We start from the raw sequence: 14589 nt of genomic DNA on the forward strand, positions 1-14589 counted from the left end.
AGGACATTAGTGGAGCAGGAGGATCAGTCCCATTGACTTCCATCATTTCACTTCTGAGATAGATTGCTGGGATCTCAGAGCCAGATCTGGTGTCCTGACACCTTGTACAATAACATTTGCCTGAGCAAGCCTGTTTCACAGTGAGCAAGCCAAAACTAATGGACGGTTTGGACTGGATTGCTTCAGAGCTGCTGTACCCATCAAACCAAGCAGGCATGCAGAGCCCCCATTTTCTTATGCATTTCAGGAACACGGTGGCTTGATCAAAAGACTGAGACTTCCAGAAGTGACGGCAGGAAGTCATGATCTGTTAACTAATAAATCCCAGGGACAGTTAAAAGTATGAGGATGTAAATTCCTCTCGAAGTGCCTTTTCATGACACTGCAGTATATCGTCCGGTCCTGCCTGTGAGTCTGCAGTAGGAGGGCTGTTCAGGAAGCAGGAACAATCTTTAAAAGCATCATCTGAACATTCCTGTTGTACAGAGTTCAGAAGAAAACTAGGGCATGAACTTTTAGGCTTTGTTTTCTTGGAGTAACCACTCTGAGAAAAGCAATAGTTTTATTCATTGGAGCTGTATTTAATCATATTATTGTGTCAGGTTTCATTAGCTCTGATTCCAGGGGATGATGCATAACACAGTAAGTTTTTAGAACTGGACAAGATTGGCTTGCAATTTGGGGAACAGATGCTATAAAATACTTTCTTTAACCACACAAAAAGGGCAAAAGTGGAAATGAGTTCATTGCCAGTCTTGCTTTTCATATTTTCTATATAATTTTTAGCAGGCTACAGATAAATTTATGCACCTAAGGGATGCACAAGTGTCTCCTTAGAAAAAGAAGTAATTGCAGGGCTATCTGCCTTGGCCGTTAGATTTAAATTGTACCTAATAGCTGGAGAAAGTGCATTTTCTCTCCTTTGTGAAGTGACAGAGCAGAAGTTGTTCCCCAGTGTTTTGTAGAACTGCACACACCCATTCACCTTACACTGATCTTAGTTTTCATATTGCATACATTTGGTATGAGCCGTCACCTAAGGGTCTTGCAGAAGCTGACTGATTTGAGTCAGCTTGAAATCATCCTTAAGAGGTAGCTGTGGACTATATAGCACAGATATATAGGGAGCACAGCCCTTCTCCCGTATGAACTTTGTCCACCCTGTTTAAAATGTTTGGTGACACCACAGAGCAGCTGAAGACAAGCAGGTATGGCTAGGAGAGCTAAACGAAGCTGTGGAAGATAAGCATGACTGGCTGCATTTGCTGCTCACCAAGTTTCTCAGCATCAGACTGGCTTTGCGTGAGAAAATGCAGACAGGACCTCTGATTTAAAGGCTCATGCAAAAGGCAGCACCAGAGCCCCACAGTCCCTGCCAGTGATGTGCTGGACCAGTTACTTATTCAGCACTGACTCAGAAGAAAGTAAAAAACACCTCCTGAGTAATCAACCCCACGTCTTGACCGATATAAGTATATAAATCCTCTGAGGTCTCCCAGGAGCTTTTTCTGCTCCTTTTCAGACATGAGGAGAATGTGTCCCTACCTGAGGAATGGTGTGTCTGAGTCCAGCAGTGGGCGGCCTGCAGGCAAGGGAATGAAGATCAGCAGGGGTACAAAGACCTGGACCAGTGCTGCAGCAGCATCCTCAGGGCATGACAGGCTTTACCGTGTTCCCAGCCTGGGCAGCAAACCCCACTGCCTCGATGGAAGACCAGCAGCAGGTCAGGAGAGGTAGATGGAGTGGCTGAAAACTCCTGTGGCTGCAAATGCTCAAAGGAGAATGTAAAGTTTCTTTACATTTTAGTAAGTCCAGAAGACAGCTGCCATGCTCTGAAGTTGGGATATTTAACCATGGGAGAGGCGAGACCCAGCACGACCCTGAGAGCAAGGAGATTTGAGGAGAAAATCTGCTACAGGGATGGCATGAATGTTGGCATCTTCTTCTCAGGTGGATTGCCTTCCTCATCCTTCCTCCCGGCTTCCTGCCTCTCCAGTCATCTCATGCCTATCAGAAGACCTGGTGGTCAGAGCACACCAAACACCTTCCCATCCACCTTGCACGATAAATGTCTTTTTTGTTTTAAATAAAAAGGGCAGGTGTCACTGTCACATTCATGTCAAACCACTTCTCCCACCAAATGAAACCGTAGTAAATGGGAGATTCATACAGTGAACATGTCTTCATTTTTATCTTTCAGAGTAAAGCTGCTTTTTTTTAGGTTTATATGGAAAACTTATAATCTAATGAAAAGAACTTAAAGAAACATGCTCTTTCTTTCATGCTCTTTCAAACACTTTCTAGCCTGTACCATCAGTAAGAATTAAAGATCTTCCATAAATAAAAACAAGCTCAGTTGTGTAGGAAAGAGGAGAAAACTTGACATTATCTCTCTAAAAAGTTGAGCTAGACATTCAAAAAAGGCTACTTGTTATATGGTCCATAAATTGGTTTTGAAAGACATTTTATCTCCCAAGAGTCTCTACAGTTTTTGTAGTCAGAATCAAGTGCTATTTTAAGAAATAACTAGGAGGCAACTGTAAAAGTGGTGTAGTTCCCTGTTCAGAGCACAAGTGCATTTTATTGAATTCTCACAATAAAAGATGAATTTATTTTCCTGTGGACCTCTTAGATGTACCATAATGATTTTTTTGTTGTTGGATTTATTTATAGAGGACTACTTCCTAAGACAAAAATGCCTTCCTGCCACTACTGCTGCTGTACTAATTCTCCGCGTGCTTTACAGATGACAGGACAAACTGGTCATGGGAGAAACACTAAGACAGTATGAATGAGACAGAAGGATACCCAATAAACGGTACAGTTTGGGTATTTACAGTTTTGGTACATTTTGTCGTAGTTTCTCCCACGGCAGAGGAATACCTACCCTCACTGGCCATGAGGGACATTACTCAGGAGGGTTAGAGATGGCGAGTACATGAGCAAACACCTCTCTTTTGGGTTGCTGCTTTGACAGCCCTCCCTCCCATTTCACTCTCACTGCCAGCAGCACTTCCATGAGAAAGTGCTAGTTCATCTGACTGCTTCAACTCCACCAAAACCACTGAGAGAGCCCACGGTGGGCGGCCAGCCTTTGTGCGGTCCCAGTGCCAGGCCAGCTCCTTTCCTGCACAGGGTTTTTTAAACTTTTATTTCTCTGAAAATCTTGCATGACTGAGCTAAAGTCCAATGAGCCCTGTACCATGTGGAAATAGAGAACTTTCAGTAGGACAAAGGAATCTTTCTGCCTCTAACCGTTGCATTTGGGGTGTTTAATTGTCTAGAAGAGCAAGACCTGAACTGGACAAGAAGCACCAGGATGCCCAGCTACTTGGAGAACAACAGGAATTTCACCACTGTCGCAGCAATAAGACCAATGATAATTATCTAAGTCACCAGTTGACCATTATGCAAAAACCACTGTATCATAGACAGTGTTTTAATGCAAGCTGTGCACTAAAAACAGGCATGCTGGTTACCCTAACAGAAATCAATCTATTCAGGCTTATGGCTTTGAGAATGTTTCCTCCATCCTCTGGTGTGCAGAGGATCCCTCTGTGAATCTGTTTCCCAATTAGAGTCACTAAACCGAAAATCGAATTCCTCCCCACCCACCCCCCCCACCCCCCCCCCGGACGCTCTGTGGATTCGTTTACTTGACTCAATCCCTTTGGCTGTTACATCGCAGTCTGAAACAGCATCTCCCAACCGCCTCACTGAGACTAACTGAATTTATTATATAATCTCATCTCCCGTTCCAAAACCCCTCAAGATCAATCTCAAAGAGCAGTCCTCTGAACTTGGCAGACAGTCGTGTGGGAAAGTCTTTAAACAAAAACAAATTTGTTTATGTACTGGGAGAAGGAGCTCCGAAGGAAGATAACACGCGCTGTGAGCCAACACTGCCCTCAGCAGCAGAGCTGGGCTGGATCTCACAGTCCCGGCGCTGCTGTAGAGCTGCAGCCCCTCCATCGCCTGCTCCTGTCGGGCAGTGAGGACCCCAGGGTGTTTCTTTCATCGGGGAAGATGTGGTGGAAGCATGAAATGAGCAGCCAAGAATGCCTGGACAGTGAAACAGTTTCACACAAGGTCATGTTGAATTTGTGGACTTTGGGGACCAATTTTTTCCCCCAAAAATTGATTCAAGTGCACAGCACCATTGGCTTCCCGTGAGAGTTAATCACAGAACTTGGGAATTCTTTTACTTGTAATCTAATCCCAGTTCTGACAGGCTACACAGTCAGATTTTCTGTAAGGAAAAAAAGCCTACACCTACTCAGGGTGCCGGCACAAGACCGATCTCCCAGTAAATTCCCACATAACCCATGTTGAAGGACTTTCAAAGCGTGTCTGTATGATCCACTACACTGAATTAGTCCTAGGGATTTAGATGATAGGTATTTTCCCAAATACGTGCATTGTTACTGTTTTTCTGGAGAGCAGATTAAAATATGCCCTCATTCTCAGAGTGGAGTTACCAAGCTGTTTCAGAGGCTGAGCTGAAGCTGCATGGGAAGCCAGCAGTGTGCATGAAGGACAGGGACGATGCATTTGTGCATTGGTGGCATGACTGAGAAAAGATGTCCATGTCCTGTGCTAGCGGGTGAACCTTTCATACAGAAACCATAACCACTGGGTGCTGGGTTGTAACACAGACCACCAATACATGAACCATGCACACACCTAGTCAGTGAGTTGAAGAGTAGGGCTGCCCAAGGTAGTTTTGCTTACTTGTATAGGGGGAGCACTGTAAGTGCTCAGGGAGTAAGCACCAACAGTAGAGGCATAATTTCCAAATGATGTGATGTTCAGAAATTAGCATAAGTAAGTATTCTAAGAGTCTAAACCAAAATGGTCAAAACAGTCAACATTCCTCTCTCAGTTGAGTATTTTCCAGAATCCATACCTTTGATTAGATTTGGCTTAAATCTTGATTGGTCTTCAGTTGTGAGAAGCTGATCTCCTTGAAGCGCTGTGCCATCTTGAAGCAACGGGTTGCCACAGAGAAAGACCTGCATGTGGCTGGCTCTTCGTGTCACTTGATGAGAACAGGTACATTTTGGTGAGAAAGCACAGAACTTTAGTGTGAGCAAAATACAGGTCCCTCCCCAGACTAGCTTCCTGGAGCTTTGGAAGGAATCTCATGCAACTGCAAAGACAGAAACAGAAGTGCCTCTGATGAGCAGTGGACAGTATGAAGGAAGGAGAAGCTCCATTGCCATCTCTTTGCTTGGAAGAAGGTGGTGCCCAAGAAAGTCCATTTTATTTGTTGTCCTGACAAGCATAACTGATTTTGGGTGCTCTGAACATTACACAGGGGAATGACACAGCCAGGCTGCCTTGACAGAAGCTGTCAAAATGTTCCAGAGTTTTCCAAGCCTCCAACCATCACTAGTCACACAGATATTCTCCAGATTGCCCCTGCATGAATGCTTCAGTTACAATCTCACAAGAAGACTTCACATGCATGTGCTAGGATCTGTTGGACAGCATCACCTGAGGATGGCACCTCTGCAAGGAAGGAGGTAGTCTAATTAATGAACAAATAAAGCTAATGAATGCGACTAGTGAATGCCACAGACAAAAGGCCCAGTGACATCTTGTGTAGTCAGTTGATCAACATATGGAACATGCACCATCACATGGAAACTAAAGGAGTGGATGGAAATCACAGTGCACCTTGAAGGCATTGCTTAGGCAACCCATCTGCTAGTGGGTGTCACAGAATGGAGCCCTTACTCCAATATGCTGCCTTCCACCATGAAGGATGATTGGTTTGTGCTCCAGACACAATAAAATGGAGCCTAGTTTCCCACTAAACTTGGAAGTTTAGTGCTTACCTTCCCTCGGGCACTAAACCCTCTGACCTGTGGGTTCTGGTGCAGCTGCACTCACAGTGCCCTTCACTACTGTGGGACCAGCATGGCTGGGGTCATGTGCAGTGCCAACTGTAGAGAGGCAAGAAAAGGTTCCTTTCCTGCGGGGCGAGGGGAAACCCAGGAGAAGGATTACGAGGGCGTGAGTCACCATGTGCCTTCTGCATGACTCTGGGGACAGGGCGGCCTCTTGTTCCGGGGCTGGGGCAAAGTCACAGCTTCGCCTGTTATTATTGTTAGTCACAACCCCAGCTATACAAAGTCCAGCAGAAACCGCACTTGCAAATGCCTCAACCTGAAATGTAAAATAAACACTCAGAAAAGAGCTGCTACTTACTTTCTCTAAACATGCCCTGAGGCCAGAGCTGCTTCCACTGAAGTCCAGTTTTGCAGTCGGCGGCCGGGGAAGTGAGATCCAGCCCTTGTTTTGGAAAGATGTTAATAATCAAATTGCAGTTTTAATTTGTCACCAAGACAGGGGTGTGATAGGACATTTTGGTTGCTGCTATAAGTACCTCTGAGGATTGCCAGGGGTTGTTGTAGGTGCTAAAGACTTTGTGACATCCTGGCATGGCAAGGAAGGGACTCTGCTACTCTGGCATATATCCTCACTACAGGGAGGTGAAGAAATCCCTCTGGTCCCCCTCCGAACGCTGAGGAGGGGCATAGCTGGGCCTGAGAAGCTGCAAGAGGAGTGGGCACAGAAAAACAGGAAGGCTGGAAGCTGTGGATCAGCTCCACATCAGTGATCTTACCAATATTTTCAGTGACTCATCTATGGCTTTTTTCTATCTGAGGTTTTTATGACATAGTCACTTCCTTCATTACCATATAAAGAGGGTGAGTTTCAACAGAAAAGGTGAAAAAGTGCTAAGTTAAGGCAGTTAGATAAAGACAAATGTTTTTAGCTTTAGCAGACTGCTGGGTGAAATCTTCTTGCACTCATGGACTTACCCAATGTCATGGACTTCGTGGCAGTAATATGCTGGTTGGTGATGGCAGAAATGGAAAATACTTACACTAGATGGTCACTTCCATGTATGCGTGACAAGCACACTTCAAATGCACCACGTCATCCACTGTGTGTCTAGTTTTAATTGCTGCGGTGTCACAGATAAAGCAACACTAACACTTTGAGTTGTTACTGGACCTCACCTGGGGAACAGGGCCATTTTCCTGCACAGAGAAAGAGAAAAGAGAGAGAAAGGGATTGTTGCTTTTCCAGGTTTCAGCTCAATAGGTGCTTGGGACAAGATCTGGGAGGCATCCAGAGGCTGGAAGCATAGAGTCACTCCCAAGCACACAGATTAGACGCAGCCTGTATATCTTTTAGCACGTTGCATATATTGAAAGTGAAGACTGGTCAACTTTGTGATTGACTCCAGATAGAGTCAACTTAAGTTTAGCCAGACTTCTTAGCTCTAGCTCAGCAATGGCTTTGCCAGATACAACCTGCTGTTTGCACAATCTCTTAGGTATTTCTGCACTCTGCTCCAAGAGGGCGTATTAGCTAATGTGCAATCCAAGGTATGTTTGCAACACTGCAACCACAAGGATAAATTTTGCTGGAGCCGGGGCATACTTAGGTGTTGCCACACAGAATTCACTAAAGCTTTGGACTCAATCCTGGAACACTGTGCTTGAACACAGGAGTACAGATGGACCCCCCTTCACAGTGCCAGCAAAGTGTCAGGGCCTCTGCAGCGCAGTTAATTCACAACCTGAATAAACTGCTTGTGGATAAGCGAGAATTCATTGTACACCCATCTAGCACCTCTCTTTTATGGGAAGATCATCACTTCTCCATAAAAGTACTTTTAAACATGAATTCTACCCTTATGAACAGCCACATTTTATATACATTTCCTTGTTGTTTGGGTTTGGTTTGGGTTGATGTTTTGTTTTCTTTTTCAGTTGTAACATGAATGTGCCTTTTGCGCATTGTACAGTACAAACTCCAAACACTGTAGGAGCTGAAGTATTTAACCAGAAGAACTGAGTTTGCTGATCACACCCAGGCAAGTAAGCGTGATACAAATACATACAGGTTATAAATCACAGCTCTTCAAAATCTAATCAGGAGAAAGGAACCTCAGTTAGTTGAAGCTTAATTTTCTGCCCTCGGGCACTGTCGTTCTGATCTCACATGTCATCTATCTGACATATTCCTGTTGGGTTCTGGACAGCTGTATGTGATGATTTACAGTTCTGTGACTGTCCACAGAAAAACAGTCTCTGTATATAAAAATATAACATCAAGAGCCTCAGAGGTAAAGGCTCTCTTCCTTTGTCCATCCAAGAGCTTTCAGAAATATTCCAGTATATCAGCTCTGAAAAATAAAGCTCACAAGCAGTTTGAAATCTTCAGTGCTCATCCATAGAGCCAATGGAGTCTGAGCCTGCAGACCCTGGGTTTCCCTGGTCTGGCACTGCCAGAGTTGGTGACCTTGACTCCTTAGCTTGCATCTACAGCAGCTGGGATTTCAAACCACTGTCTGTGTAAGGATGAAAAAAGACCACTCACACACTTTCCAAGTTCACCAAAGATGAGTGGATTCAGCCCAGTATGACCGTGTAACCCAATCTCTCACAAGACAAGACACTATGTCACAGTGACACAGTCATCATCCCCCTTGCCCTCTCTCTTGGAGCTGTGTGACTCCAGCAGTTTCTGCAAAGACCAGACATTTACGACTGTGATGATGACGCTGCATGCGTGACTTCTTTGATGAGCATTTAATGATATCCTTTGTAGTCACTAACAACCTGACTGAGGATTATTTGCCCACAACTCAAGTACACACCCCTTATGGCTGAAAAATAAAGACACTACAGATCCTGGCTAACGGGTTGAACTGGGAACAAAGTACCAGTTACAGGAACATGTCATAAAAACAATGTTAAAGGTAAAGCAAAATTTCAGTGCAGTTGTGACAACATCCACGGTTGCATCCCTTGATATAGCTGTGAAAGGAGTTAAAAATGGAAAAGGAGGGGAGCAGGAGGTGGTCCTATGCAGTCGACACTACCTAAGTGGTCATCATCAGTCTCTGCAATTTTCTCTTTGCTTTGTTTTCTGTAAAGATTTGCTCATATACCCATTGCTTCTTGCGGTGAGGACAAAGTTAAGGGGAGAAGACATGAGCCAGCTTTCCTTGGCAGCCCAGGGCATGCCACCACCTGTTTGCAGCAAGATAGTGGTTTTAATTCCTTCTGTTTACCCTCACCACTGTTCCCATCCCCATAGGAAAAATAAAATAAATGCCTTTGTTATTTACAGTCTGCACTGAGGGCCGTCACCAAGGTTGACTGTGGGTTTACGGTTGCCAGCAAGCCTCCCTGCTCCAGCAGGTGCCAGGCACCCTGAATTACTCCCATCACGCCCTGCTCGGTGGGGCAGTGAGTAAGCTGATGAATTCTGCTTATTTCGTCTGGGAGGCGACTGCCTCCCCCTCTCCACCAGGAACATCCCACGTATAATAAAGGTTTATAGTCAACCCCAGCAAGACTTCAAACTCATTCCTTTCAGATTCATTCATGACGAGGGTGGGGATGCTAGACTGTTCAGCAATGTTTAACTCAACAAATACTAAAATCTCCAGAGCAATGGCTCTTTATCACCCCTGCTTTCTTTAGATACAAAATCAAAGCTCTAGGAAGCATGTCCTGTCAGCTTATGGTTACCAGAGCTGAAACTGCATGTTAGGTACTTGGTACAATCCAAGCTAGGAAATACATGCTGTATGGTTTAAAAGTATTGCCTCTGCCACCTAGCAAACTTGGGGAACTAAGGAGCAGGCATATCACAACAAAGTCTAAGTCCCACCCTGTGATATATGAAGAGAATTGTAGCCTAAAAGACATAGGAAGTGCTTGCCAGAAGTAGTATGTTGAGTCTCGTGTATTATAATTAAAGAAAAATGTGGAACAACTGTGGAGAGTGCAGGAAAAAGAATGGTCAGAGATCCTGAAAACATGGATCAGCAAAGGAAAGCTGCTTGAACTGAAGGGGAAAAAAGATTGGGGAGGAGAGAAAAAAGGGCAACGATCTTCAAATACCCGCTGAGAGAGTCTGTAAGGTCTCAGTCACGAAAGATCTCTCAAGTTAGACAACATCTGTCAGCAAACTTCACAACTCTGCAAAAGAGAAGCAGTGTGCCATCAGCCAGGCTTTCAGGTGACAACCTTCCTTTTCAATCAGAGTAAAAGAGCACACACTAGACCTACTGCAAGGTCCTGCGGGGCAAGAGGGACAGAGAGAAACAAAGTAAAACTCAGTAGAAGTGATCCCATCTTAACACGGAAAGCAAGGCAGCCTTTACACCTGAGAATAGCCTCATGTCCCACCCCACAAGGTGAGCAGCCATCTGGAGGCATGTTAAGGAGAGTGCTGTTTAAATATAATACTCAAGCAACAACATTTAATACGCCTTGAGCAACAACTCAATACATCAAACTCAAGCATGTGTATCTTGCAGCTCTGAACCATTAAGCCACAGTGAGAGCCATTATTGCCTATTACCAGCTATAAAAAGGAATATTTTACTTCTTTGAACCAAACATCAGTTTAAGACTGTCTCCTTGCATCTGAGCAAGAGCACAGACTCTTCATCGCAGAGGACCATTTCCTGTATCCTCCAAAGAGGACTCGCATCCCTTAAGGTCAGTGAGATAGTCAAACAAACCTTTGAGCTATCCTGCTTCACACAGCTGGCATCTGTGGTGTGATCAATTTCTTCAAATGCAACTTTGGAGATGACAAGCAGCAGCAGAACAGGTTAGAGATAAGTGAAACACTTGTGCTAATGTCAGAAGGTCTGGATGGAAAAGGACTGCACGGAACTGAAACTAAACTTTTCATAACCATTTTCAGAATTCCCTACTTTTGACTACTCACACGAACACCAAAGAGCATGGCTCTCTCTGGTATGGACTCTCCAGGATTTTGTAATCTGGAAAGTCCAGCCAGGCAAACAGGGATTCAAACAGCCCACATTAAAGGAAATGAGGGGTGAGTGGGTGTCTTGTACTATTTTATATGTTTTAACTGGAAAACAGATTCACAGCTTCTGAAAATGAATTTTATGGGGAATTGTTGACAATTCTGTTTTTGAAGCCCAGAAATAGCTGGTATCAGTGTTTTCCCCTTCCTGAAACTGACCTTTATTTTATCCTAAGATACTTCTGCATATTTGATACAAAAAAAATAATGAATCATGAATAGCATCATGGTTTGTGCTAGCACACTGCAAGACCCCAGCACATTTATAGTCTCAAAACTTATTAATTACACACATCAGGCATAACTGCAAAACACCAATTTAACCTTCCAAAGAATTCTGGAGCTCTGAAATTTCGGCTTCTGGAGTGGAATACAAGGAAGACTTTGAAGATGTGCCATGAGATAGTCACCTACCCCAAAACTCTCATGAGTTGACGGAACTGAACTGAGATGTGAGAGAGAACCATATCCCGAAACTTTACCTGCACCAGGTTTCTTGAGGTCTTGAACCTGATTCTACCAACTCCTAGGAGAGGACCCTAAGGAAGACATGAGCTGTACTCTTGACAAAAAAGTCACTGGAATGGACACATGTCTGCAAAATACTTCAGGCTATCTGAATCAAGGGAAGGGTGTCATTAGGGAATTAACTTTGTTCCGGTGGGAATATCTTCACTACAAAAAGACAAACAAACCAAATTGCCTGAAGAATTAGTGAAATGGAAAAATATCACTTGACACCCACTGGGGAACCTTCAAAACAATTCCCTTAACATAAGCTGGACTTGCACCAGCCTCCCCAGTGTGTTCGTGAAGGGCCACGTAGGAAGGGGCCAGGCAGTAACGAAAAATCTGCTGACAGGTTTGGGGAGCTCTGTACCAGGAGCAGTAGGATGTGGTATCAAGTCTCTTATATGACAAACGTGCTCAGTGCCATGCAGGCTTGCAAGATGAAAGGCTGTCTTAGGCACTCTCTCATTTATGTACTTTCAATTGCTTTTAACTTTACAGTGCATTTTAAAATAGTAGTTTGCAACTCATGGAAAGGGAAAAAAAGCTAATTTCTACGGAAATTGGCAGCTGTGCAAGAAGGAGAAAGCATCACCCACCCTACCCTGCATTGCTTCGTACCTGGCTCTGGGAAGATCCTGGCTCATTCCAAAGAGAAGAGTCAGTGCATGCAACATTACCCAGCAGAGCTTCTCAAGCGGAGCCAGGGAGAGCAGTCCAGCACGGACCTTTAAAGTGAGAAATGATGCTGCTTTATTTTTTTCAGGACAGCCATGGAGTTTGTTAATTGTCATTTGCAGAGCATCAGGAAACCATTTCTGCCAAACTAATCAGCAGCTATCACCCAGTGTCGAGGGATACCTCTAGACTCCTGTGGACTTGGCACCTTCCAGCCTGGTTTGTCAGATCCCATAAATTTAAAAGAAATTAAAAAAAAAGAAAAAGAAAAATACAATAATGCCCTACTGAACTTTTCTGTTTTGCTGTTCTTGTAACATATATGAAACAGATCTGACAGGAGAGTTTCCTTCAGCTCATATCTCAGCAGTAAGTAGGGGTATGAGCATTTTTCTTTCTTTTTTTCTACAATGTTTACTAAAAATAACTCCTTTAAGACTGTGGAGGGAGATTTCCAGCCGTGTAAGTTCAGATGTGCCTGTGTTCATTCAGAAGGTTGATCTGGATTTAATATGTACAGCCCTGTCAATACCGTGTTAAGCCCTCTGGCACCAGAGGGTCCAGGCAGTCTCTCTGCATTGTGTCCCAACCCCAAGCATCAAGAGGGACGTAATCCATCACATCAGCTCTTGAACCAAAACTGCTGCATTATATTCTCTCAAAATGGGCCCATTAACCTATCAAAAAGCCTTTAAGAAGGGGTGTAATGTTGTCAGTTATTGTTCACAAGGAGGAGAAGTGAAGATAATTCTTATTTTGCCAATCGATTCATGCAAAACCAATTGCAGTTTGTGTTGCTCTAATTGATTTAACCCATTTTCTATTCTGTGAAAATTCCAGGGTAGGGTGTTCACACACACATACAAAGGGTAATGCCATTTCCCCAGAGCAGATTACAGAGAGAGCCTGCTCCTAGCCCACCACAGCAGTGCAGAACTGAGTCAATGAAGAGTAGAGTGCATTCCCCAGGAGGACAAGAAACACCAAAGGGGATGGCAAAAGTGGCAAAGGCAGTGCTGTCCATTACAAAAAGCAATGGATACGGTAGTGTTGGTCTGCATCTCACTGTGAGGTGCTTCCACGCATCAACAACTAGTTAGAGGTACCTTGAGCTAGGTAACATTTTGTTTCCGCTAAGTTAGGATGGAGAGTCCAATAGCCTCCAATAACCTAGTCATCCTCTTTGCAAGCAGGATGACTCCCTGGCACTCAAAACAGTTCTCCATTGGGAGCTAATTGCTACAAGTAAGAATAGCAGTTTGCTAAGCTTCACTGAAACAAAGCCAAAGGGCTCCAAATCAGACAAGCCTGATTGCAAAAAGTTCAGAAACTTTCCTGCACTGTTTATGAAGTGGAAGTATACTCTGTGAACCCCTGTTTTGGTGGAGATCTGTAAGAAGAGTTAACTGTGATGGTGACACTCCTTATGAGTACTCAAGAGAGGGAGCATCCCTATAACTTAAATCCTCAATGTGATGAGATAGAGAACCTTAGGAGAAAACCCCTCCTTAATCAAGGACAACAGTCCTCCTAAATTAGCCACCCAAATGAAGTGCCTGCCATTAAGCATGTGCATACTTGTCATCTGCACCTTCAGAAGTAAGCCAGGGCCCTCTGAAAGTTTGCCAGTGCTGGCTGTGGTATGATAAGAGCACGGATGTGCCTGGGCCACCTTTCCACAAGCACAGAAGAGCTGTTCTGTGCCATGCTGAGGGATAGCACAGCCATTTCCATGTTCCTACACATTCCTAGCAGAAAGACCCTGCGTTTGCTCTTCTCCTTGCCAACATCACCTTCTGCTGCACCCAGACCCTCATCAGCTCTGTGTCCCACAGAGAAAACCTGAGCTCCACCGGGTCATTTTGGACAACCCAGAGATGCATCTTGGAAATGGAGGTGACACGGTCGAGTCTCTCCCACTTTGTTTCCATTGGTGCACCATACTGCACAACCTCTTCCCAAGTGACAACCCAGACACTGCCATGACCAGAAGAGTGCAAGACACAGCCTACACTATCAAAAATAAAGTCCTGTCCCTTCTTGTGACTGCCACCAGACCTCCTGGTGAGTCATTCTTTTCGTTGCTGAAAATACCCATCGCTAGGTTCATTCTGTTCTGATGACTTGCACTCTTCAGAAAGGATGCTGCTCCAAAAATAATAGGACTGATTCCTCCTCTAATATTTGCAGTCTTGCAAGCTGTTTTCTCAGTTTAAACACTGGAGCAGTAAAAATACGTTCATCTTGCACTTCCCCCCAAAGCTGCTTGTACTGAGCACTGCTGGAGGCCTCCTGGGCTGCTGAAGGGCAGATCAGACCTACTGGAGCAAGACTTCTCTCCATCCCTGTATCGCTATGCTCTTCCTTGCCCATGCTGCCATCACAGAGGACTGCATTTTACTCTTTTTCTTTCCTTTTTAATTCTAGCAAAAGACAAAAAAAAAATTGCTTCCCTGAGATATTTCCATTTGCTGTGGAAAAGCGCTAGAAATACACACATTAGGAAAATGAAAGCTGGGAATC

At 44.3% G+C, this 14589-nt stretch overlaps 1 long non-coding RNA gene across 1 annotated transcript; it reads right to left on the bottom strand.

The window, feature by feature from the left end:
* Positions 1-955: 955 nt before the first annotated feature.
* LOC136009348 (uncharacterized) lies at positions 956-10664 on the bottom strand. The gene is made up of 5 exons (XR_010610515.1): positions 10562-10664; positions 6392-7052; positions 6214-6297; positions 4907-5038; positions 956-2007 (listed from the first exon to the last, which is right to left on the bottom strand). It is a non-coding gene; the product is annotated as an uncharacterized LOC136009348 (long non-coding RNA).
* Positions 10665-14589: the final 3925 nt, after the last annotated feature.

This window comes from Lathamus discolor, chromosome 2 (genome assembly GCF_037157495.1).
Source record: "Lathamus discolor isolate bLatDis1 chromosome 2, bLatDis1.hap1, whole genome shotgun sequence".
NCBI classification, from domain to species: Eukaryota; Metazoa; Chordata; class Aves; order Psittaciformes; family Psittacidae; genus Lathamus; species Lathamus discolor.